The sequence below is a fragment of the Kogia breviceps genome, chromosome 5 (assembly GCF_026419965.1).
Source record: "Kogia breviceps isolate mKogBre1 chromosome 5, mKogBre1 haplotype 1, whole genome shotgun sequence".
Taxonomy (NCBI): Eukaryota; Metazoa; Chordata; class Mammalia; order Artiodactyla; family Physeteridae; genus Kogia; species Kogia breviceps.
In genome coordinates, this window is record NC_081314.1 from 1,740,506 (window position 1) to 1,766,137 (window position 25,632).

A 25,632-nucleotide genomic window follows, 5' to 3' on the forward strand; every position below is an offset into this window, starting at 1 on the left:
TCTGTTACTACTATTTTTGCATTTCATCCTCCTTTGCTTTCTTTTCTCCTATTTCTCTCCTCTCCTCTGGCCCTAGTTATCACCTATGTATTGGAATTCCTACAGTCTTACACACTTCTTCCGTCACTCTTGTTCTTGCATTCAGCCCTATTCATCTTTTTTTGATTTATTGATAACCAATCTTAAAGTGAACATTTTATTCCTTTGTGCTCTTTACCCTTTTCTGCCTAAAACCCCCAAACTGTATTTTTGGTTCTTTAACATCTCCTCCAACATCTGCTACAAGGCTGGGCTGGAAATGCTGGCTAACAGAGCATGCTGGATGGCAGGGTTTTTGCATTTATTTCTGTCTTTCAGGCAGGTCATCAAATAACGGGTCAAGCAGTCAATCAGTAAAATAAAATAATTATGAAACACAGGAAATGTAGAAGTGTTACAAATTCTACTAAAAAAGATAATCATAAAATCATATTATTTAATAAGAAATATATTGTTAGTGTTTTCACTTTTTACATTTATATAAAATTTTAAAATAATTTATAGATGTAAGCCAGCATTTCTTTAAATGTTTACTCCAAGTTTCTGTTTTGGCATTAATAATGTCAAAATGGGATTAATGATAGCAAATGAGAGTAATAATAAAGTAACAGATTTGAAGTTCAAATTTTATACATTGCACTCCTCCTGGCAAGGTGCACACACTCCTTGAAGCTCAGCCTAAGCAAACTCTACTTCCTTCCCACTTACCTCTCCCTTTTGTTCACACACTGTGTGCGCACACACACACACACACATACACACTCAGGTGCAAAAATTTGAAATTTTTATGTAATACCTATGTAATGCACACAAAAGTTTAATCAGAAAGTAATAGCTGAGACAAAATTGAGTTATAACACTCACATTGTCACCCAATAGGATCAAGAAAAATTCACCTGAGACATTCTACACAAGTATTTTTGATTGTCTCTTTTCCTATCTTCCCTCAGTATTTCAGGGGAATGGACAACAAATATTAAATTATTGCCCTCCTTAAACATTGTCAGCTATGCAAGAAGATTCATCAACAAGAAGCAAAGGTATTACATTTCACTATAGAAGAGATAATAGATGTTCAAAATTCCCATTCTGTTTTTCACCTGTCTACTGTAGGTAGAGAAACACAGAATTTAAAGAAGGTTTACAAAGAGAACAAACTTATGTATACCAACACGGAAGAGGGGGTGGGATGAATTGGGAGATGAGGATTGACATATATACACTACTATGTATAAAATAAATAACGAATGAGAACTACTGTATAGCACAGGGAACTCTGCTCAATGCTCTATGGTGACCTAAATGGGAAGGAAATCTAAAAAAGAGGGGGTATATGTATACATATAGCTAATTCACTTTGCTGTACAGCAGAAACTAACACAACATTGTAAAGCAACTATAATAAAAATTTTAAAATAAAATAAATTTTTTAAAATTAAGAAAAAGATAAAGAAGGTTTACAAGAACACAGTTTGGGGAAAAAAAAGGAATAATTTCTACTTGTCATAGGCCTATAAGTCAAATATTGTTCAAACTCCAAAACATCTCTGCAGGATTCACATATAATGATTTTCTGGTAGACTCCTGGAAAAAATCTCTGACATTTGGTCTGTAAGATGAGTCTCTATCTTGGATATAGTTGAGTGAGTAACTGCTACCAATTGGTTGGCAGCTGAGTTTGAGTTTCCGAAAAACACTTAAGTTGATTGACATATTTATAAAGTAGAGATTTTTGTTTGAGCAAAAATGGTTTTAAAAAACACAATAAAGCAAAATTTTGGCTTCAAAGTTAGTCTAATCATTGTCAACGATTTAAAGAAAGAGGGAGAAAGCAAAATGTAAGAAGACTTACCGCTGAAGGATGTATGTGTTCTGCTATGACTATAGTTCTGTAGGTTACATTTGCACATTGATATTAAATGTTTTAAGACTTAAAACAATGCTTTGCATGTAGTAGATATTTATGTGCCTTTGGAATAGGTACCATATTCCTATATTTGGTGAATTTCTTACATTATGAATCCCACTTCCTAAGATAAAGGCCATAAACTTGCTTTTCCAGGCTCCCTTGCAGCTAAGGTACTGGTATGTGACCTTGATTCTGCCAGTGACCCATTAACATATGAGGTCTCTGATTGGTAGAGTGTGGTGTGAAGAAGGCAGTGCAAGGGGGATTCAATTCTGATGGTGAGTTTGGTGGCAGGGAGACACTCAGTTTCAGAAATAGCAACGGCACATGGCCTAGCTTCCAGCACCTGATGTTGGAAAGACAAGGTACAGAGCCTGTGCCCAGAATGCAGGCCTGGTGTCTTCTGGTGCCAATCCGTCCTGCTCCTAGTTATATAGCCTTTAAGACTGATTCTTCAGAAGTCTGTGAACTGTCTGATCCCCTCTATCAAATTTCTTTTCTACTTAAATGGTCCAGAACGGTTTCTGTTGTTTACACATCACACCTTCGATTAGTACAGTACATAAAACAATGGTACACCTATTTCTACTACTAATACTTTATATTTGTATAGAACTTTTGTAATTTTAAAATAACATCTTTTGAGCCTTGTCTTTCAAATGATCTCTTTCAGTTCTTATATCAGCTTTAAAACTTGGGGTGTGGCAGTATCTGTAGTTTCATTTGACACATAAGGAAACGGTGAAACAGCAAGGCTAAGTAACTTGTCTTGTCACAGAGCTACTTGGTGGGGATAGGAGTAGAAACTAACATTATTTTTTCTTTGATTCTTTTGGCTTCACCGTTATTTAATTCCACAAAGAAATGAGCTTTTCCGCTAACCCTTGCTTAAGCTTCTTGGCTTCTTATAGGCTTAATGAAAAAGATTACACCAGAGAGACATTATGAAAGTAGAATTATTGGATCTGTAAACATATCCAAGTGACTTGTACCCAGCATCTACTCATCTTTCTCCAAGGTGAATGTCCTCTGGGGGAGTTACTTTTCCCCTGTACCGTTCCTGATCTGACTCTCCTCCTGGCTCCAAGGATAAGGGTAAGATTTATGCCTGCATAGAGTGATTGGCTGAGGAAGGAACAGGCACATGATCCAATGAGATGCCATCTGGATAACTCTGCTTCCCCTTGGAGAGGCATGTTATCTTCTGCTGGTTTTAAACATGGAAGAATGCAGGCCCAACCTTCATAATGTATGGGTAAAGCCAACCCAGAAAAAAGAACTGAGAGATGGGTCCTGATGCCATTGTGTGAGTCTTTGAATCCAGTGGTGCCTGGAAGTTTCAGTTACATGCGCCCCTAAATAACCTTTCATGCTTAGACCAGTTGGATTGGATTTTTTGTCCCTTGTAACCAAAAGAGTTTTAACTGATACTTTGTGCCCTTCTAACTTTCTTGGGCTTCACCAGTTATGCATAATCCAACAGAGCAGTACTACTGAATCTCATGCCAAGAGATAAGTCAACCAACTAAAAACCTAATTTGCTTTCACAACTTAATAACTTTTTCTACATGGAAGGACTCCAAATATTGTTTTCCCAAATCTAAGTAAAGGTTTAAGAGGAAAGCAAGAGATCGGACGTTAGGAATGTATAACTTTCTGAATATTTCCTGTATTAATCCTGTCCCTACTTTATTAGTATTCAGTAATCACTTAGCCCCTTCCTAGTTCTCCTTCCTAGTTCACCTTTCCTAAATTTAGAAATTGCATTATAATATCCACTAGTAGACTTAAAAGGACAGAAAATACTCTTAATGATTTTTAAATTACTAATCAATTTATTAAATTTGCAAATTCAAAAACCTAGATCCCCCTTGAGATTTTAAGTTCAGTTCAAAAATTTATTTCACTTATATCTCTACGAAATTTTTGCAACCAATTTTAAGGTGTATTTAAATAAATTTTGGTGCCATTGACAAACCGTACACCCTTGAAACAATTTAAACTGCATTCCTAAACTTAATCATTTTCTGTCATTTTTAAGCACTTTAATATCTGACTTAAAACCTCCTTAGTATTTAATTAATGCTTATATAACTAATAAAGTTAAAAATATGGCAGATTTAATGTTCTAAGGGTTGCCCAGAGTTAACCAAACTGTACAGTTAGAGGAAATGGTCCTAACAAGAGTCCTCACTTCAGACTCCAGCTGCAAACTCAGGGTCTCCATTTCCACCCCCACTTCAGACGAGCTGGCTGTAAATTTGAGGATTCCCATGACTACCCTCAGATTTGAAAATTTGCTGCAAGGAGTCACAGAAATCCTACTGTACTCACAAAGAGTATACAGGGACAGGATAAAGGTTAAAATAAGCCAAAGGAAGCATACGTAAAGCAGAGTCTGGGCGGCATCTGCACGCAGAGCTTCTGGTCGTTCTCTCCCTGTGGAGTTCTGTACAGTGCCACCTCCTCCTGGCCGTGATGTATGACAATGTGCAGAAAGTATTCCCAACCAGAGAAGCTCACTTGAGCCGTTGGTGTCCAGAACTTTTACTGGGGCTCAGTCACATGCTACCTACTTTTGGCTGATCTTTTTTTTTTAATTAATTAATTTTATTTATTTATTTTTGGCTGTGTTGGGTCCTTGTTGCTGTGAGCAGGCTTTCTCTAGTTGTGGTGAGCAGGGGCTACTCTTCGTTGTGGTTCACGGGCTTCTCATTGCGGTGACTTCTCTTGTTGCGGAGCACGGGCTCTAGGCGCGCGGGCTTCAGTAGTTGTGGCTCGGGGGCTCTAGAGCGCAGGCTCAGTAGTTGTGGCGCACGGGATTTGTTGCTCCGCAGCATGTGGGATCTTCCCCGACCAGGGCTCGAACCCGTGTCCTCTACATAGGCAAGAGGATTCTTAACCACTGCGCCACCAGGGAAGCCCTTGGCTGATCTTTTGTCTCCAGGCCTTCCCAGACGTTAGGCCGATGCCTTTACTTTCTAGTTAGTCTGGAGGTCAAAACTGATATAGCATGGCTCAGAGCACCCGTGATAAATCACAGTGTTAGACGATTCTGGTGGTCAAAGGCCCCAACAAACAGGGTCCTACCAGGCAGGACACGCCAAGGGCCTAGAGCTCACCTTCTAGATAAAGGACAGACTCTTTGGGTAGGGTTAATTCTTCACTATACAATACTGAAGTATTATTTCTCTCTCTTTGATTATCCTAAATATTTCTAAGCTGATTGTAAATCCTGTGGGTTTGGAAGATACTTTCTGTGGAAGGTAATTGCCATCCCAGCAAGCTGAGATTATGTTTCTGTTTAGCTTTTCACCTGGCATGAGTTCTGCAGTTGTAGCCATCCTAGGCACTCCTCACTGTTCACTAAGACAGCTATGATTGTTGGCTTTGTCTTCTTAGAACGTTCTAGACTTGGGCCAAATTTAGAGGTGGCTGGATTAGTTTTTAGATGAGTACCTTGAGATCCCCAGGTAAAAGATTTTCTATGAGTAAACAAACATTTTTGGACTCTTCAAGGTGGCATATAATGTGTTTTTTTTGGGTTTTTTTTTTTTTTTTTTTTTTTGCGGTACACGGGCCTCTCACTGTTGTGGCCTCTCCCGTTGCGGAGCACAGGCTCCGGACGCGCAGGCTCAGCGGCCATGGCTCACGGGCTTAGTTGCTCCGCGGCACGTGGGATCTTCCCGGACCGGGGCACGAACCCGCGTCCCCTGCATCGGCAGGCGGATTCTCAACCACTGCGCCACCAGGAAAGCCCTGGCATATAATGTTGACCTTACATTGGCAAGCTCCTTAAGAGAGAAACAGTAAATTTTCATCTTGCTGCGGTAACTGTGAGCAAACGTGAGTGTTCCTCCTAAAGCTTGCTTAGCAGGCACAGTTTGGACATAAAGAGTATTAATAATGCTTTGAGGCAATTTTGCAACATAATAGGAAATCATCATTTGGGGATGCTCTGATTTTTGAAAAAGCTTAGAGATTTGTTTCCAAAAAGCATGGTGACAGCACACAGCTGTCATTATGTGCTCAAAACAAAGGGAAATCACTCTCTTTGTGTGGACTTGGGAAGCAGCACCTAAGCACAGGGAAGGGCAAGTCCTGCCCAGATGGCTGCCTGACAAAACTCATGGTGTTTCTTGTCAACAGTACAGCAGGATGCCTCCAAGAGTGGGAAGTTCAGTTAGCAAACTCCATGAGTTGTGTCTTTGTGTTCAGGCCCTAGATTATGTACTCAGCCTCTTAGACTCCGGAAACTAATTGTAGCATAGCTCATTATTTCGCAGATTGGCATATAGCTCTCTTTCTCCCTAGAAGAATAGTTTCCCAAGGTTAAATGTTGAGGTTTTCATGCAGTTATCTTTTTATTATTTATTTTTTAAATTCCTAGCTTCAAACCCCATTGTTAAAGAGGCGTTCAGTACCATTTTGACATGTAGAAGGCATTGCCACTATCATATCATAGCCAACATATAAGGACATCATATCTGAACTGAAGCAAACAAAATGGTGCAGCCTGGTACACACAATAATGTGGGATTTAAATGAAATAATAACTAAATATATACTGTTTTATATGCATAAAGCAAATCCAGAGAATTACAAAAGAAGCCAATTATATGGTAATATCATTAGACATAAAAAGCCCAGATTTGACATATACATATAGTTTCTATTAAAACATCAAATGATAAGATCTACAGTGGGTCTAGTAGCTGCCTTAATTTCTAAGTAGCAATGAGCATTAAATGATATTTGCAACAATTATATAGTGATAAAGGCTCAAGTAATGCTATTACTACTATAGTAATAAACGAGATGTTAAATTTCACTTAAAGTTTTGTAAAAATAAAGATGTAATGTGTGTGTGTGTGTGTGTGTGTGTGTGTGTCTAGGAGGTGAATAATGTTGGCCAAAGACTGAATTCTAGGTAAATTGGTTTCAGAAATGCAAACTACCCTCTTTTAACAGGTGGCTATATAAATGGATTTTGAGAGATGTGTTAAACTTTTCAATTTCTCCCACTTTATCTCCCTTTGTTATTCTCAGTCTGTTTCCTCCAAACTGTTAAACGGTGAAGAAAAGGAAAAAGACCCAAGAGCCCTTGGGGGAACTGAGGGAGATTATTTTTGCATTTTACTCACAGCCTTGGCAGGCAGAGTCAAAGGCCTGAACTGCATGGTGGCAGCTTCAAAGCAGAAAAGTTTTGAGAAAAGGATAGGAAAACAAACTCAATGCCTGGAATCTGCAGCAGACAAGGAAGGAAAATTTGGGAAATTGGTCCAGGAGGGTGAACAGAAAGAAGGCCTAAGGAAATTCCCTGACACCTTAGAATTCAGTGATTTCTTGAATTAAACACATGAATTGTATCCATTATAAAAACGCAGCATATATTTGTCAATGTGTATTTTGTCTGTTTGTCTGTCTGTGTGTCAGCAGTTGTTTGATCTTCTCAAAAAAACCTACTGTTTGTGTTGTTACTCCCCTTTAGAGACAGGAAACTTGAGACACAGAGATGTTAAATGCTTGCCTGAGGGCACACATTTTGTAAGCAGCAGACTTAGCATCTAAAGCTTATTTCCTAATGCTTTCCCACGTGGATAGTTGAAGGAATTGGACTGACCAAGTCTTGTTTTGGTGCACAAAGTATTTACATGGAGCTCCCAAAGTGTCCTGAAATGCATTTTTCAGTATGCTAATTTTTCACTGGCATACAAGTATCTTATGCTATAATGCCCTTAAAAGACACTTAATATATGAACTTTTCCTGAAGTTATCAGGTATGTACATTTCTCCCATAGCTAATATTTCACCTGCTTCTTCTTCTTCTTTTTTTTTTTTTTTTTTGTGGTATGCGGGCCTCTCACTGCTGTGGCCTCTCCCATTGCGGAGCACAGGCTCCGGACGCGCAGGCGCAGCGGCCACGGCTCACGGGCCCAGCCGCTCCGCGGCACGTGGGATCCTCCCGGACCGGGGCACGAACCCGCGTCCCCTGCATCGGCAGGCGGACTCTCAACCACTGCGCCACCAGGGAAGCCCTCACCTGCTTCTTAACTCCAAATCTTTCCATCACAAAGTGAGAAGGCTCCTCTAACTATCCTTGGGCTTCTCCAAATTACCTGTTCAGCCTCACTTAGACCTGGATGTGTGAGCTAGCAGTGCATGAAGAACTTCATTAGAGAAGGGAATTGGATTTGATTAATTTTTTCTTAACACTGATTGACCATGACAGTCCATTTTGCTAACATTTATATTGCAGTAAAGTTTAATTGTGGATTATTTCACCATAAGGCAACATAGAGTGACATAAAGCAGAGAGTGAAAATTTACAGTGTTGTATAAATATCTATTTCTAATTTTCTGCCAACTGCTTTCCTATTTTATTTACAACTTTAGGCACACACGTTTATAAGTACATACAGTTGTGTTCCTAAAGTAAAAAATTCAGAAAAATTGTTAAAGACAAAGCAATAGATCATAAGAAATAACAGGATTGGTATCCAGCATGACACCGAGATGGCACCTTCCATATGTACACATTAACATTAACATGGTCAAGTCAGTTAAAAAATAGATAAACCAACGTGCATCTGATGTGGGGCTGTTTCAGAATAATGATTATGCTCTTGCATATCATTGGGTTGTGAGGGTGGTAGAAAGCTTTTCTAACTCTAGGACACTAGCTTAATATATTCTGTCACCAGGCCTGTTTTCTTTTTTTTTTTTTCTTCCCAAATGCCTCTCTATTCATTTACCTCTTAAAGTGATTAAAGGATTATAGGTACTGCTTTGGAATTAGTCGGGCTCATCCAAGATATTTCCTGTTAGTCAGAGAGAAAAAAATTTATTTGGAAAAGAAGGTCAGAATAAAAAAAGTGATTGGGTGGGGAAGGCAGATGGTGAGAGGGGTGTATTCAGGGGCAAAAATCCAAATTTTAATTGTGTGTCCAAGTTCATATTTGGTAATTGCTGTTCGTCTTGGCTTCTGACACATAAAAATTTGGATAGATGTGCCAGTCAGACAAGCACCAAATGGGAAGCGTGTGCACGTTAATCTCAGATCCCCAAACGATTCTGTTTTACTGACCTACCTTGGATACTGGGTAATACAGGGTATAAGATAATGAGGAAGAATATTAACTGAAGTTCTCAAGTTTAAATCAAGTCTTGTCCTTATTTGATCACCAAGACCCTCAGTAAAAATGATTTCCTGGTTTGTATCAGTAGACTAGGCATTTGAGGAGAGTCAGCAGGTCCAGTTTATCAGTATAGTCAGCATCTGGGTTGATAGCTTCAGCAATAAAAACTCCCGTGTAATAGAGAGAACAAGGAACTACCTACTCAGTCGTGTTCTAGACAGTAAGCGCATGTCTTTCCCTTTATTCTCTTGAGGATGAATTTTTGTGCCAGCTTCTTTCTAACACTTCATATGAAAAGTTGCACAATGCACACTGAAATTTCAGAATTTTATTCAGCTTTGTTTTATTGTCCAACAAATACCAGTTTGCTCTAGAATAAGTTAAATAAATAATTAAGATCAAAGTGAAGAAAAACATTGCCTGTAATCCTTTCTCATGCTGTCATTACACCTAAGCTAACCACTGTCAATATTTGGGTCCGTATCCTCCCAGACCTATACATAGGTGTATAGTGTTTCCAAATATATGCATATATTTCTGATGCAAAATATTCAATATCTGCATTCAACAAACAGATAAGTTGCATCTTTTAGATCTTTACTTGAATAAAATTTCTGATTTCCTTCTCATTCTTTCCTAGTCACTCAAAATTTAAGCTTGCATCAAACAAATGTACAATTAAGCTAATGATTATTAGCTAACTAATTGCTAGTTAAACATTCTTTTTTGGAGAGTCAGACATGTTTCAACTTCCTCTTAACTTTCCTGAGTTTAAATTAGTACATTTAAATATATTCCTTGAAGGTTTGTAACACGCCCAGGAATAATTTAGGGGCTGGGAGCAATAACAAAGTGTAAGAACTTGTCTGTCCGTTTAAAGTGATTCCAGTGTGCTCAGGGATACAAAACAAACATTGGGAATAGATTGGAGCGCAGTTGATGCAATAGGGAAAAGAGAAGGAATAAACACCGAGAATTAAAGACGCTTCTGGCTTCAAGGGCTGGAAGAAGGCTGCTGGCTGTGACAGATTTAAACCTGAGGGTGGAAGGGAAGACTATTCCAGGAAGAGGAAGCAGCACAAGCCAAATCGTGGAACTGATAATGATCTCGGCATGGCAGGCCTTTATACAGGTGGCAACAGGCGATCATGAAATTTGATGTGGGAGGTAAGCAAAACAAAGTAATCATTATTAGTGTACAGTATTTTGACCTGAACCCCTCTGAATGATATGATTTGGATTTACTGGAAACCTTATCAAGTAGCACCTTTATCATCTCTTTAGTGCTCTTTGTAGATATTCAAGCGCCTGTTCATGTCCCACAGATCTTTCAAGTCAAATACGTCCCACTCTGCACTTGTCATATTCCCTCTAGTGAATGCCCCAAAGTATCACCAGAGTCTGTTAATAAAGCAAAACTCACCTCATACTTGTGGCAGCAAGAAAAATACATGAATCTGACAAGGTCTTAGCCGTGTTTCAGAAGGGGAATATTTACAGAATTTTGGCTTCTAGGCTTACATGGTGTAAGGTGGTTCCCACCCCCCACCCCCCCAGACGAAACTAATCGGATTGGCACGAAATTTCCTGAAGAAAGTCTTGATAAGCAAACTTTTGTTTGGTAAGTGGGCTGTTTGCTCAGGTGAACAGCCTCTTATCTTTAATAACTTTATCTGTAGGAATTTCCTAAAACAATTGGTGGAGTTTTTTTTTTTTTTTTTTTGCTTTACAGCCTTATCTTCCTCTGGAAAAGTTTTCCTGGAACAAAGAACTATATCATGTTGACATAGGTGGTCTGCAGGCTTGTCTAAGTCATGTGGGCACAGATGGTCTCAGTTCTCACCTCCCCGAACCAGGCCCTTCTAAGATGTTCCCTGCCTGAGTCCCTGGTAACACCCGCCACCCTCCCGCCCTCCTGGGGAAAGAGCTTGACGTTGTTTCCTCTTCCCCACACTCCAACGCACGCTGCCCCTCTCAGCTCCCGTACTTCCCAGAGGTTCCCCAGACGCTCTTCCGGCATCTCTCCTGTTTCCATTCTGTTTCACAGAAAGGTGAACGTTTCATTTCTGAAATGAATAACTGAATAATGGAATTTCTCTCCTAAATGATTTACAATAGCTTCCCATTGCACATATATATGAAACCATCATGCATTGTGTGTATAGGCTAAACATATACAATTTTTATTAGTCAATTATGCCTCAGTAAACCTGGGCAAAAAGTTTCCCAAAGCTAAATAATAAAACCTGAACTTGGAAGCCCTGACTTCAAGACCCTCCCTGAGCTGGTCTCAACCTCTTAATTCACTTCATACGATATTTTTTTTGTGTGTGTTTGTGGATAGTTTCCTTAACACAGCATAGAATTTTCAGGCGTTTGTTCTACCTGATACACTCTTCTCCCCTTTCTTTCTCCACTCAGAGGCCCTTTATTCGGTGTTACTCGTGTCTGTTTACTTCCTATTTCTCTCTGCCTTCCTGCTAGTCTCCTCAATTACCAATTGATTAGATTAGTGTCCCGGGCTTATGTCCTTGCCTCGCCAGTTTGTACTTTGTCTTCTTTTCAAAGGCTCTTAGCTATTTTAATGCGTCTGCTTCCTCCTATTTGATGGCTCTCCAATCCACATCAATTTTCCTTAACTCTCCTCTCAGCTCCAGATGCAAATTCACCTGTGCTACACATAGCCCCTTGGGATTCCCACAGGTATCTCAGATTCAACATGCTCAAAACCAGAAGCATTCCTCCTCCTGTCTCCCTATCGTGGTATCATCACCCAGAGAGCAAACCTAGGTGCTGTCTCCCTCTCACCCCTCGTAGCCCATCACTCAGCTTGCCTAGCCAATTTTACTTCCTTTGAATTTCTTACATCTTCCCCATCATCTCCATCCCTCTACAGTTGCTCTAGTCCATCTCTTACCTGAGATCTGGTGACCACCTCCTCCCTGCTTTTGTGACAACTTGCCATTTTCAAATAAACCTTCCATTGAGCCACCTGTGTTTCTAAAATGCAAAGGTGCTGTCCCTTTCAGTGGCTCCTAAGAGCCTACAGAGTACAGCTGAGCCCCCTTAACATGCAATATAAAACCTTCTATAAAACCTGGTCCCTCTGAATCTATCCTTGAATCTATCTGTGCCTTGTGTTTTGCATTTCAGCAGTTATGATTCTTTATTTTTTTGCCTTTGAGATTGTGTTTATGATGTCTCCTTTGCCCTGAGTTTATATATTCCCAAGTCTCCTGTTATTCTTTAAGATTCCATTAAGCATCGTTCTAAGGGAGACTTCTCTTGGGATCAGATAACTTCCTCTTTGTATTCTCATAGCAGTGACATTCTACTGAACACATTGTAATGACATTATTTGCCATAGGCCGCCCCTGGTGGATCCTTCAGGACTCAGACCATGTCTTGATTTTGTCTATTTCAGTTACTCTTCACAAACATACAACAAAATAGTATGGTATTTTAATTATTATCAACACCTGACCTGTGAGAATTTGAAGTTCATGGAAGTTTAGTGACTTTCCTAAGCTAGCAAGTGACAAAGCCTGAACTTGAGCCCAGATATGCTTGACTTTTAACTTTTAAGCTATAGTGAGATGATGTTATAATGAGATCAGTGTCTGCACATGGCATGTACTCAATACATTTATTTATTATTATTAACAAAATACATATTATTTATTTGTATTTCTAGTATATAACTTACTCTAGGTGTTCAAAATATGTTTGTTTCCTTGAAATAAAAGATGATTCTTATCTGATCCTCTGAGTTGAATGAAAAGTTTCTTACACTGTGCTCCAAAAGCACTCTGTCTTTAATCTGAACAGTATTAATTTCAGTTTCATGACTCAAGTTGAATTGTTTAAATGTTTGTTCCTCATATGACCATAAGCTTAGGGTCACAGTGTGTATGTATTTTAGATTATTTGTCCACATACCTTCCAAGTGCTCTATGCACATGGAGATATTTAAAAAAATCTTAGTAGAATTAGTGTCAAAACATAATTTATATATAGAGAGATGTACAGATCTTAAGTGTACAATGAATGATGACAAATGCAGACACCTACCGCATCAAGATATAGAACATTTTCATCAACCCAAAGAGTTTTTAAATTTTCCTTTCAAATCAATTAATGTCCCATCCAACATGGAACAGTCTTTTCCCCCCTTGGTTGCTTTAGGGATTTTCTCTTTATTTATTTCTCTTTATTTATTCATTGTCAGCGATTTGATTATGATGGGTCTTGGTGGGATTTTCGTTATGTTTAATATGCTTTTGGTTTGTGAGTTTCTTGGGTCTGTGTTTATATCTCAAATCAAATTTTGAAAATTCTTGGCCATTGTCCCTTCATGTATTTTTGTGCCCCACCCTGTCTCTTGACTTTTTCTGAGACTCCAATTACATATTTGTTAGACTGTTTGATAATGTCTCAGAGATCACTGAGGCTTTGTTCATTTTGTGTTTTTTTGTGTTGTTTCTATCGCCTGATCTTGAAATTCACTATTTTTTTTCTTGTGTTGACTCTAATCTTCTGTTAAGCCCATGCAGTGAATTTTTCATTTCATTGTATTTTAGCTGTAGAATTTTATTTGGTTCTTTTGTATGGTTTCCATTTATTTATTGACGGTCTCTATTTTTTCCTCCATATACTCATGTTTTATTTTCAACCTTTGAACATGAACATAGTTATAACACTGTTTTTCAGGGTCCTTGTCTGTTAACACCTTTGAATCACCTTTGTAATTTCTGGTTTTATTTTTATTTACTGATTTTTCTCCTGATGATGGGTCATGTTGTTCTGCTTCTTTGCATGTCTACAAAGTTTTTATTGGATCCTAGATATTGTGAATGCTGTGTTTGTGAAGGTCTAGATGTTCTTTCTTTCCTTGAAGTGTGTTGAGTTTTATGTCATACTTAACATCTTTGAAGATCAGCTTGATCCTACTGACAAGGCTTTTCCAAGCTCTGCTGTAACAAGTTTAAAGTAAGTTTTGCTGAATTAGCCTTACTCTTCAGCAGTTGTCTTTCTGGAGTCTCTTCTGAATACCCTGGGTGTTTAAAAAAGATTCTTCATTCTGGCTGGTCCAAGCTCAAGTGTCTCTCAGCCCTATGCCAGTTCTGTTGGTTATTCTGGTTAGAGCTCCAGGTAAGTTGTTCATTCCCTAGTAGCACTTTTTGGCCTAGTTTCATGTAATCTCACCCTAGACCTGTGCAACTTAGTATTCAGCTGAAGATCGAAGGGGGATAAGGTGGATTTCTGGAGCTCTTTCTCTATATGGCTCTCTCTTTGCCCCCAGGTGTCTTCACCTCTCCCACCTCTGATCTCTGTTTACTAATCTCAGTGGGACCACTCGGTTCCATTTCTGCTTTGTCCTCTTCTGTTCTAAAAGTGCCTTCGTGAAGCAGTCTGGGTCGATTGTGGGGTTCCTCTTGTTTCCTTTTTCTCACGGATCAAAATCCTGTAATGCCTGTGGGTTAGCATATGAAAAAAATTTATATATTTTAACCAGTTCTCTAGATCACCTAACTCCAGCATGGCTGAAATGGGGAGCCTTGTTAAAATTAGACCAAGTTATAAAAAGTAGCTGCTAATGTTATAAATTTATGGGCTAAATAGATATTTGTGGCAGGTTAGGGAATCAAAGTATTACATATTAAAGCATGTTTTAAGGATATATTGATCACTTCTTCATTCTTATTAAAGGGACTTCTACAGTAGTTATTTTTTCTATACTTTCACTAAATAAACACTTCAACTTCTATAATGTCTTTTTTTGCTTGTGTGAGTTATTATTTAACAACAAAGCTGCTGAAGAATATTGCTCATTGGTGAGTGGGTGGCTCTCTGCAGGTTTTACTTGTGGTAAAGCTATTCCTCATTAATCATGAAAAAAAAATAGCTTGTGCATGAAAAGCTACCAAAGAGAGTAGATTTGGGGGATATTGATGGACAGGATGCATCTTGCTAAACTCATGCAGCCCACTGAGCTGTGATGAGCATCTCCCTTTATCTGGATGAGTGAGCACACGGTGTGTCTCATTTAAAAAACAAAACAGTTCTCAGAAATTTATAGTAGCATGAAGCCATAGTTTAATAATGTCTTTTTGACAATAAGCATGTCTGTAAGGAAAGGCTCGAGTTGACTAAGGAAGGACCTTTGGGTTCGATTTCAAAATGTGGGTGTTGCAGTAACATTGGCCCCACTCAGCAGGTTATTTTCAACTTTTCTGCCTCTCATGAAGAACTGTGCAGAAGGCAGGCATGAGACCCAGAGAAAATGAATGACCTGAAATATCTACTCTAGACTCTGACCCTGATCCAGTATATTTTATGATTGAGGTAGAAAAACTTTTTTGAGTCTGGGGAAAAATAGAGTAGTATAAGTTTTGGAAATATAATGTAGCGATGTAGAGAGTAGGTTTTTGTTTGTTTGTTTGCGGTATGCGGGCCTCTCACTGTTGCGGCCTCTCCCGTTGCGGAGCACAGGCTCCGGACGCGCAGGCTCAGCGGCCACGGCTCACGGGCCCAGCCGCTCCGCGGCACGTGGGATCTTCCCGGACCGGGGCACGAACCCGCGTCCCCTGCATCGGCAGGCGGACTCTCCACCACTGCGCCACCAGGGAAGCCCCTAGAGAGTAGGTTTTATGGCCTGAAGTTACTTGGATATTAGAAGGCTTCAAGGAATAAAGTGTTGGTCTTACTCAATGGACTTTGGAGGGTGAATGGTAGACAGCATGAAAAGGCAGACGTGCTTTCAAAGCCCTCTGCATAGCACAACACTGAGGTGGGACATTGGAGTTCATACCATGGGTAAACATTCTTTACTTTCAAATGTGCCTATGACCCCTTTCAAGTCCCCATTTTAACAGACTTTTGAAGAGACAGATTATTCTGAACCATGTGAACCAAAGTGAAAGTAGAATAGGTGAAATCTTTTGCTGTATCCAGTGGGGTGCTAGTAAACCAGCTCTCTGGGCCGGGGGAAGGAAGCCCTTATTTGTGGTGCTTGTTGATTTCTGGGGTGCAAATATTACTACCACAACCAAGTTCAAATTCCCAGATCTTAACAGTTGGCATAGGCACTCCAGCACACCAGTGGGTATGTGATATGTGATATGATACAGTGCAGGAGAGGGCTTATAACGATCTTAGTTTAGAATTCTGGGCCTGTTTTTTGTGAAGTGTGACTTTGGGAGAATAAACTTTCTGTCTGTATCAAATAATCTGTGATTTATTAATACTGCAAAGGGTTGCTGTGAAAATTGAATGAGGTAATGATTGAGTGCCTACTGCAATTCCTGAAACACAATAAGCATTCAATAATTCGTAGCTGTTATTGACTATATGTAGTTCTGAGATATTCCAATGCAGTTACAGGAGAGTAACTGCTTTTTTAATCTGAGGGTTGAGAAGGTAAAAAACTACGATGAATTCTGTAATTTTTTTGAAAAATATTTTTATTTTAATTATAGCAGGCTTCTCTACATTTGAAACATTATTTCTATGATCACTTATTTATTGTTACTACAGAAAATGCTTGGATGCATATGGGTTTTTAGATATGTTATAATAAATTAATGGCTTCCCAAGGGTCAAAGATTCGTAAGCTTGGAACCACTATACTGATAATTTTGCAGTGGAAGGTTGAGTGAGAGAGACCAGTTGTCACCTACAGAGGAGAGTAAACAAATGAGTTGATGCAGGTCTCTGGAGTCACTCCTGCTTTCACAAATGCAGCTTTCCAATCCAAACAACTAAACACTTTTGTGGACTTGATAACGGAATTTCAAGTAAGACCCAATTTTATGTAAATTGAGTGGAACTGAATTTATTTTTCTAGGGTTGTATTATGTTTTTATGAGGAATAGTGCTTTTATTTCTGTTTTTCAGAACCCTATTCTTTTGAGGAGAATATCAATATATTTTGACCTATGAAGAAAACACCGATGAAAGTGGCTCATGTAGTAATTTTCTCAGGGTAGAAATGTCTTTTTGTCAGAACGCTTCCAGAGCTTTTGAGTTGTGAGGCTCACTCAATTATTATCATTAGATATCTTGTTCATATAAGATTCAATCCAAAGAATTCTCTGAATTTTTAACTCTTAATGTTTTGTTCCTTTAATAATGAAAATTTTATAAAAATACTTCAAATATGAGGATATTTCTAATGCTCTTTTTTGGATCAAAATAACAAGGTCACCTTTTTATTTTAATGCTTTTGTGCCAAGGCTATCAAAATACATATACTACAGTGTTATTCATATTTAACAAATGGCTCTGATTATATTTGAATTCAGGCCTATCAGTGGTAATAAGACTGCAGCTACAATAATTCAAAATAATATAGACAGCATCCACAGACTTCTCTAACCTTCTACTTTTGTGTAATCGTAAAGCCTCCCAATTACACTGTTGGAAAATCACTGAAAAATGCAAATGGGTAAGCGGTTGTCAAGCAGTCATGTGAACTGGTAAGAATAATAATGTTGGCAGTTCTGTAATCACGAAGCATACAAAAGCTGACAGGACAAGTACTTTCTTTCCACCAGTTGACTAAATGTATATTATTGCTGCATGCTTTAAAAAACACAGGTGAAAACACACCATTCACTGAGCTGGACTTTTAAGCATTTTCCAGACTCATCATGGCCTGCTGACTTGCAGAAAGAAAGAATGCTGTTTAACATTGAATCAGTTATTCTATAATCAGCTGTATTGAATGCATTATAAAGAGACATTGCTTTTTCAGCTAGGGAGCAAACAAGAGCCAAAATATCCCACTAAAAATGGCCTTTTTAGAGTCAGTCTAACCTTCTCCATTGATTGAACATTATCCAAGGAGCCACCAGGGCTGTTGCCCTGTATGGAAAGCTCTGACTGCTTGGTGAGCCAGGTGCAGGACCTGGAAGGCTCCATAGCTGGCTCATTTATCAGTGAGTCTCATGTATAATGGGGCACAAAGTCAAGAAAGATCACTGAGGGGTAGAGATGATTCTGCTGTCTGTCCAGTTGCCCAAGGTCTCAGTTTATCTGCCTCTAAATTACTTTTTTTTTTTGGAAAGACCTGCATTAGTTTCCTAGTGCTGCCGTAAGAAAGTGCTATGAACTGGGTGGCTTAAAACAACGTAAGTTTATTTTTTCACAGTTCCAAGAGGCCAGAAGTCAAAGTATTGGCAAGGCTACACTCCCTCTGAAGTCTCTAGGGGAGGGTGCTTCCTGGTCTCTTCCAGCTTTGGGTAGCCCCAGGCGACTTTGGCTTATAGCAACATAACTCTAATTTCTGCCTCTGTCTTCACATGGTCATTTTCCCTATATGTTTCTGTCTTCACATAGTGTTCTTCTGTTGCGTGTGTGTGTGTGTGTGTGTGTGTGTGTGTGTCCAATTTTCCCTTTTCTAAGGACACAAGTCGTATTGGATTAGGGACCACTCTAACGATCTCATCTTAAATTTGATTATATCTGCAAAGATCACATTTTCAAATAAATTCACATTCACGGGTACCAGGGTTTAGACTTTAACATTTCTTTTTAGGGGGCAATTCAATTCACAGGACCCAAGGAGACAGATTACTTCTTCTGGTGCTACCCAAGAGGGTTAAGTCAATTAGAGCAATAGGCTGTGTGTGCTCTAAGATGTTTGAGGCAAAAAATAAATTCATGGAGAGTGATTCATTCATTCATTTGGCATTATAGCACATTATGAATGTACTCTGTGCCAGACATGCACTGGACTTGCCTATACACAGTGATCAACTAAACAATGAGGTACTTGCCCTCATGGAGCTTGAAGTGTTGTAGGGGATTATACAAATATTCAATTAACCATAGGTGAGTTAAATCTAGTGGAGGAAAAGTTTGGGGTGCTAGCAGAGCATATACTGAGAGGAATTGATGTAGTATGGGGAATCAGAGAAGGTCTTTGAAAAGCAAGATAATTATGGCAATGGTAATAACAGTAATAAAAATAATGATGCTAACATCATTTAAGCATTTCGTGTATTCCAGGCACTATTGTAACTGTTTTACTTGTATTAACTCTCCTTATCTTTATAGCTACCTCACTTTACAGATAATAAAAGTGGAGAAAAGAGAGGTTAGGTCAATTGCTGAAGGTTGTACAAGAAGTAAGATTTCTGCTGAAACCTAATTAAGTAAAAGAGAAGTAAGGAGGTGTGGACAGAGAGCTCCACGTGGAGGCAGCAGCATGTGCAAAGGCTCCAAGGGCAGATGGTCTTCTCTGTGGCCAGAGTGAGGTCAGCAAGGGAGAAGGTAGTGCAGGAAGGGAGAGGAAGGCAGTCAAGGGTCAGACCCTGATGGGTCTTATAGGCCAGATTAAGACATCTGTCTTTATCCTGAAAGTAATGCGAAGCTATTGATGGTTTTATATAGGACAATGTCTTAAGGAAATTTGTATTTTAAAAGAAAAGTGATTAGTTGCAATAGGAAGAAAGGACTGGAGGGAGACAAGTTCTCCAGAAAGGTTAATAAGAAGCTTCAGGAGGAAGATAATGGTGACTTGGACTAAACTTGTGACAATGAAGATGGACAGATATGAACACACTTGCAATCACGAAGAGGACGGGGCTAATACGTAGTACACGGTCATGATCAACTGGGTGGTCGGTGGTGCCATTTACTGCCATAAAGGAGTATTGAGTGAAGGGCAGGTTGTAGAGGGAAAACTGTGGCTTTGGTTTGGTTGGACACATTACATCTGAGCACCTCTGTGGTATCCTAAAGGCTATACCAAGTTGGCAATGGGAAATACAGTTCTGTAAGTTCGTAGAGCCGTCAGGGTAGAACTATACTTTCTTCCTTACAGTGATAGCATTTGAAACTGTGGCAGTGAGTGAGTTTGACTGGGTGGAGAGTAAAAGAGTATGAAGAGAATAGGGCTTCAGACTGGGTTCCAAGGATCTCCAGTATTTAAAGAGCAAGTAAGAAAAGAAAGCAAAATTGCAAGAGTGGCTGAGAGGTAGGAGGAGGTAAATTAGAAGATGGGACATCATGTGACAGACGCCAAGGGAAGAGAGGATTTCAAGGCAGTAAACATGTCTAAATACTGCTGAGTAAGATGACAACTGAAAACTGTTAATTAGCCTTAGTAGCATTAAAGTCATCGAAGATCTTCTTAGTGATGTGGAGAGGGCAATGCGTGTATTGGAATGAGTGGACTGGTGACACAAGGAAGCTGAAAAGTACGAATTTTGTACCTTCACAAAGACCTTCGGCTTTGGGAGAAGATAGGGCAGTGGCTGAAGGTAAGTTGGGACACGATCTTATGTGTATGTATGTATGCATGTGTGTGTCTGTGTGTGTGCATGCATTTTAAACAGGGAATTCTAGTTTAGATCAAACATAAATACTCATAGTAAGGATTCAGTGAAGAGAGAGAGAGTTATTTAGGACACAGGATAAAGAGGGAAATCAGTAGTCCAAGATTCTAGGAAGTTTGAAAGTGGTGGGGTTCGTAACAGGCAGGGAGGAGCAGATTTGGTACCTGGAAGCTGAGGGAGTTTATATCGCATGGCTTCTGTTTGTTTTGAAGGTTAAGAGGTGAGGAAACCTGCTCCAAGTGAGGGGAAGGGGGGCTGGCCGTTTGAGGAGTAACAGTCATTGCTGAGCGTGGGAAGGCTGTTGTAGTAGTGGTAAAGCTTGTTGGTTCAGAGATCTTTGTCATTCTGTTTTCCACATGTGTTTCAAATATCTGGGATGGGGCTTCTGCACTGTCAACACTTATTAGCACACTTGTTGAAAGACAATTTTATGAATCTGAGGTTGCAAGGTGACTGTTGCCTAAAGGCCAAAGCACAGGAGCAGAGTTCCCTCTTTGTTTATATTTGACCTTGAGTCCCTTTACACAAGTTGAAGACAGTTCTTAGCAGACCTAAAAGGGACTTTGGGCTTTAGGAATTTGAAATGATGTGAAGAAATGTAGCTTCTTCAGTATTACAATTCATATCCGTAAGAAAAGCTTACACACATTTTCAGTCTAGTTTGGTTCATTTAATGTAAGTTCTTGCTCTCTTTCAGACAATTTCTTCTTTCCTTTAAGGCATCTTTGCCAAGGACACATCCACACTTAGGAAGGTTTTGTCAAAGGATTACCACTTCTTTTTAAGAAATGTGTCCACATTAGAAAGAGATTTGTCATAAAACGGGTGGCAATTATTCCATGTTTAGAATTAGTATTGCCTTTGGAAGAGGTGATGGCATGTTATTCCATGCGTTCCCTATGTCAGTTCAGTCTTTCCTATGTACCAAATGGCTTGAGTCAGTTTTGACAGCTTTTGCCACTTCCGATGGAAACTTGATGAGCAATTTGACAATATCAATTTTTATCAGTGCTAAATTAAGCAACTCAACTTTCAATTCTGAAGTAAATATTCTTGTATCACCACACATTCTGGTGGTATTATTTAGGCTTCTCTTTCAATGCTTATATTTTATTTGGGAATTGAGATTAGCATAATCTTTTAGTAATTTTCATTCTTAATAATGATTTAATAACTTAGGATTCAGAGAGAAAACTTCCTTAAATTATCCCAGGAGCATATATAGGAATACATCTTGATTAATTCCTGCATTCTTCCTATTCCTTTGTCCAGCTTGGTTTTGTTCCTTCTTTCTAATAGTAACTGAGAATCATTCTTTGACAATATGTTTATAAATGATAGCACTTTATTTTCCAGATTGTAGCTATTAGAAAATAATTTTTAAAGTATTTCATATTTTAAAAGGTGATGTTAGTTCATTCCACAAAACTAGGAAATTCTCAAAAAGATGTAACATACCATCAATGATAAAATACTCTGAGTATGACTGTCAAATCTATTTAATTATGAGAATCATGTTAGTGGCCTCATAGTAGCTTTTATTTGGTAGTTTAGAAAAATGCTATTCATCATCTGGAATCATCAGCTTTTAGAAATTTTTTTCAATGCAGTTTGTTTGCTGCAAGGAATAACTTGTACTTGAAATGCATTCCAGAATAGAGCTTAATTCCCCCCTGAATGGCTTGCTTATGAGTGACTCATTATGGGCTAAGTGACAATTAATTCATTTTCATCATTCATCTATGCATTTCAACTTTGGTTAGGCAAATTAACCACCTGTTTGAATGCATGTCTTACGTCTGCATATAAAGTAACTACAGGAAAAACAAAAAACAAAAAACCTTTTTCTACATCCTCAGGGACAAGCACAGTGCACTGCAAGTGTTAAACAGTAAACAGTTACTGAAAAAATTAAGATTTGCTCAAATTCTCACTATTAGTCATTTTAGGTGAAGTGCATATCTCTACTGTATAGGTTTTTTGTGTGTTTTTTTTTTGCGGTACGCGGGCCTCTCACTGCCGTGGCCTCTCCCGCTGCGGAGCACAGGCTCCGGACGCGCAGGCTCAGCGGCCATGGCTCACGGGCCCAGCCGCTCCACGGCACGTGGGATCCTCCCGGACCGGGGCACGAACCCGCGTTCCCCGCATCGGCAGGCGGGCTCTCAACCACTGCGCCACCAGGGAAGCCCTGCTGTATAGTTTTTAAATTTACTTTTATGCTATCAAAAGATCCACTGGCATCACAACAACTATTGCTGAGATATTCTTCCATTAAGTGTCTATTGTGTATTTAGAGTAGGCATAATATTCAAGTATTTCACCTAACTGCAAGAAATGTGGAACCTATAGCTACAGAGAAAACAATTTTAAAATTCCAGTGACGTTAGAGCCTAAGACCTTCTTTGATCTGTCCTCAAATTGCTGTGTCTCCCAACGGGCAGAACAGAGCAGAGGCCTTGAATTACCTTTACAAAAGATCATCAAAATAGTTATTGTAGATACTTCATAGATACGGGATGGGCCCCATCCAAAATCTGGCTTGATGTCAACACTGATGATGCCACATACACACATGCAAAGTATATGAAAAATATATTACTAAGCTGCCAGGCAGGTCTGAAATGACCCAGAGAGCAGGGAGAAGAGTCCTGGGGTCTTTATGGCAGTTAGGAGGTGGGGTCAGCACGAGGGTTCCTGCGTGGTTTGAATCGCCCCACTGCTGCCAGAGGAATGAATATGTGGGCTTTCTTAGCTTGCCCAGATAGGGGGCAGAAGGGATGAGGGATGGAGTGAAACTTAAAAGATGTCTCTGGGCTTCCCTGGTGGCGCAGTGGTTGGGAGTCCGCCTGCCGATGCAGGGGATGCGGGTTCGTGCCCCGGTCCGGGAGGATCCCACGTGCCGTGGAGCGGCTGGGCCCGTGAGCCGTGGCCGCTGCGCCTGCGCGTCCGGAGCCTGTGCTCCGCAACGGGAGAGGCCACGACAGTGAGAGGCCCGCGTACCGCAAAAGTGTCTGTAATCAAGCATCAAAAATAGAGTCAGGTTCTTTAGTACAGAAGCCTTCATGGGAAAAGTCAGAATTTTGAGGGGAAAAGTGTAAATTTTCATCTTTGTATTGTTATTTATTTATTTATGGCTGGGTTGGGTCTTCATTGCTGCGTGCTTTCTCAAGTTGTGGCGAGCGGGGGCTACTCTTCGTTGCGGTGCTCGGGCGTCTCATTACGGTGGCTTCTCTTGTTGCGGAGCACAGGCTCTAGGCGCACGGACTTCAGTAGTTGTGGTTCGTGGGCTCTAGAGCACAGGCTCAGTAGTTGTGGCTCATGGGCTTAGTCGCTTAGTGGGATCTTCCCGGACCAGGGCTCGAACCCGTGTGCCCCTGCCTTGGCAGGTGGATTCTTAACCACTGCACCACCAGGGAAGTCCCTTTGTATTGTTTTACATGATCTGTTTCATGGAGGGTGGAGAATCATTTCCTTTTGAGTCTTTAAGGCCTCAAAAGTTGTGTTTGGCCCTGGATCACCACTCACCTTTCTTTTCTTCCTACTATTTTCTTTCTTGGAACCAACTGCTGGCCACATGGAATCATGGGTCAGCTCTCTAACCCTGCATCTTTGCTCATACTCTTCTCTTCTCCTGGAAGCCTTTCCTACCTCATTTGAAGGTGTGAGTCTTTTCCATTGTTCAAGCCCAGTTTAAAAGCTTGAACCTTTTTCTGGTTCTGCCTCTTGGAAGAAATCAGTGCTGCTTCTGCAGTCTCAAAGCATATTTTGTTTGCTCTGATAGCACTTGCCGTTTTCTGGCTGGTCTCTGAAAGGACCTGACAACCGGAATCTAAGAGGCGGATTGATTTTTGTATCTTCCACACTGCCTTTCTCAAAGGATGTCAGTTCTAAGAGGGCAGGGATTTTGTTTTGCTCACTGTTTTTCCTTTAACACTTGGAACAGCGACTGGCACAGAATAGCTGCTCATTCTATACTATTTTGTAAATAAATAATAGACAAATATTTATCAAATAAATAAAAACTAAAATCAGAAAGGCTCTCTGACTCAAACTTCTATTAGATTCTTAAATTGTTTCTTTATGCATTGCTTAAATAAAAGGAAAATGCATATTTTATTGAGCATTTAGCATTTCAACTGGTTGAGTTGGCAGTTGAACTAATTTAAAGGGAAAAATCGATATTGAACCAGACATCCACAACTGGGCATCTCTGATATGATTCTGTAACAGAGAATCTAGCATTTTCAGAAATTGAGACAGACTTTGATTGAAACAGATTGTTAAATAACCTGTGATCACTGTGAAGGTACTTGGCAAGCATAGACAATTTGCTTTTGCCCTGTTCTCAGAGATTGATGCTAAATCTGTTCTTTTTGTCACAGCTGTAGGCAAAATTAGTGTATGCTGAGAGGCTGGCTTCCTCAGGCTGTGCAGAAACTTTCCTTGCCTGTATTTGTAGGTACAGCATTTATTGGAGGCCAACCTAAGGCAGGTTAAAAGATAAGAAGTGATTTTGTCCTTTCTTTTTATGGCTGAGTAATATTCCATTGTATATATGTGCCACATCTTCCTTATCCATTCATCTGTTGATGGACACTTAGGTTGCTTCCATGTCCTGGCTATCGTAAATAGAGCTGCAATGAACATTTTGGTACATGACTCTTTTTGAATTATGGTTTTCTCAGGGTATATGCCCAGTACTGGGATTGCTGGGTCATATGGTAGTTCTATTTGTAGTTTTTTAAGGAACCTCCATACTGTTCTCCATAGTGGCTGCATCAATTTACATTCCCACCAACAGTGCAAGAGGGTTCCCTTTTCTCCACACCCTCTCCAGCATTTATTGTTTCTAGAGTTTTTGATGATGGCCACCTAGAGGGGTGGGATAGGGAGGGTGGGAGGGAGGGTGACAAAAGAGGGAAGAGTTATGGGAACATATATATATGTATAACTGATTCACTTTGTTGTAAAAGAGAAACTAACACACTATTGTAAAACAGTTATACTCAAATAAAGATGTTAAAAAAAAAAAAAAAAAGATAAGAAGTGAGCTCAATTACTGATCTTGTGGACGTTTAACAGTATCAGGTGGGTCATTCTGAGTGAGGGAGGTCTAATGAGGAAGGAGAAACCAGGAGTGAATACTTCCATCTATACTATTTTTTTAGATTCCACATATATGCGTTAATACATGATATTTGTT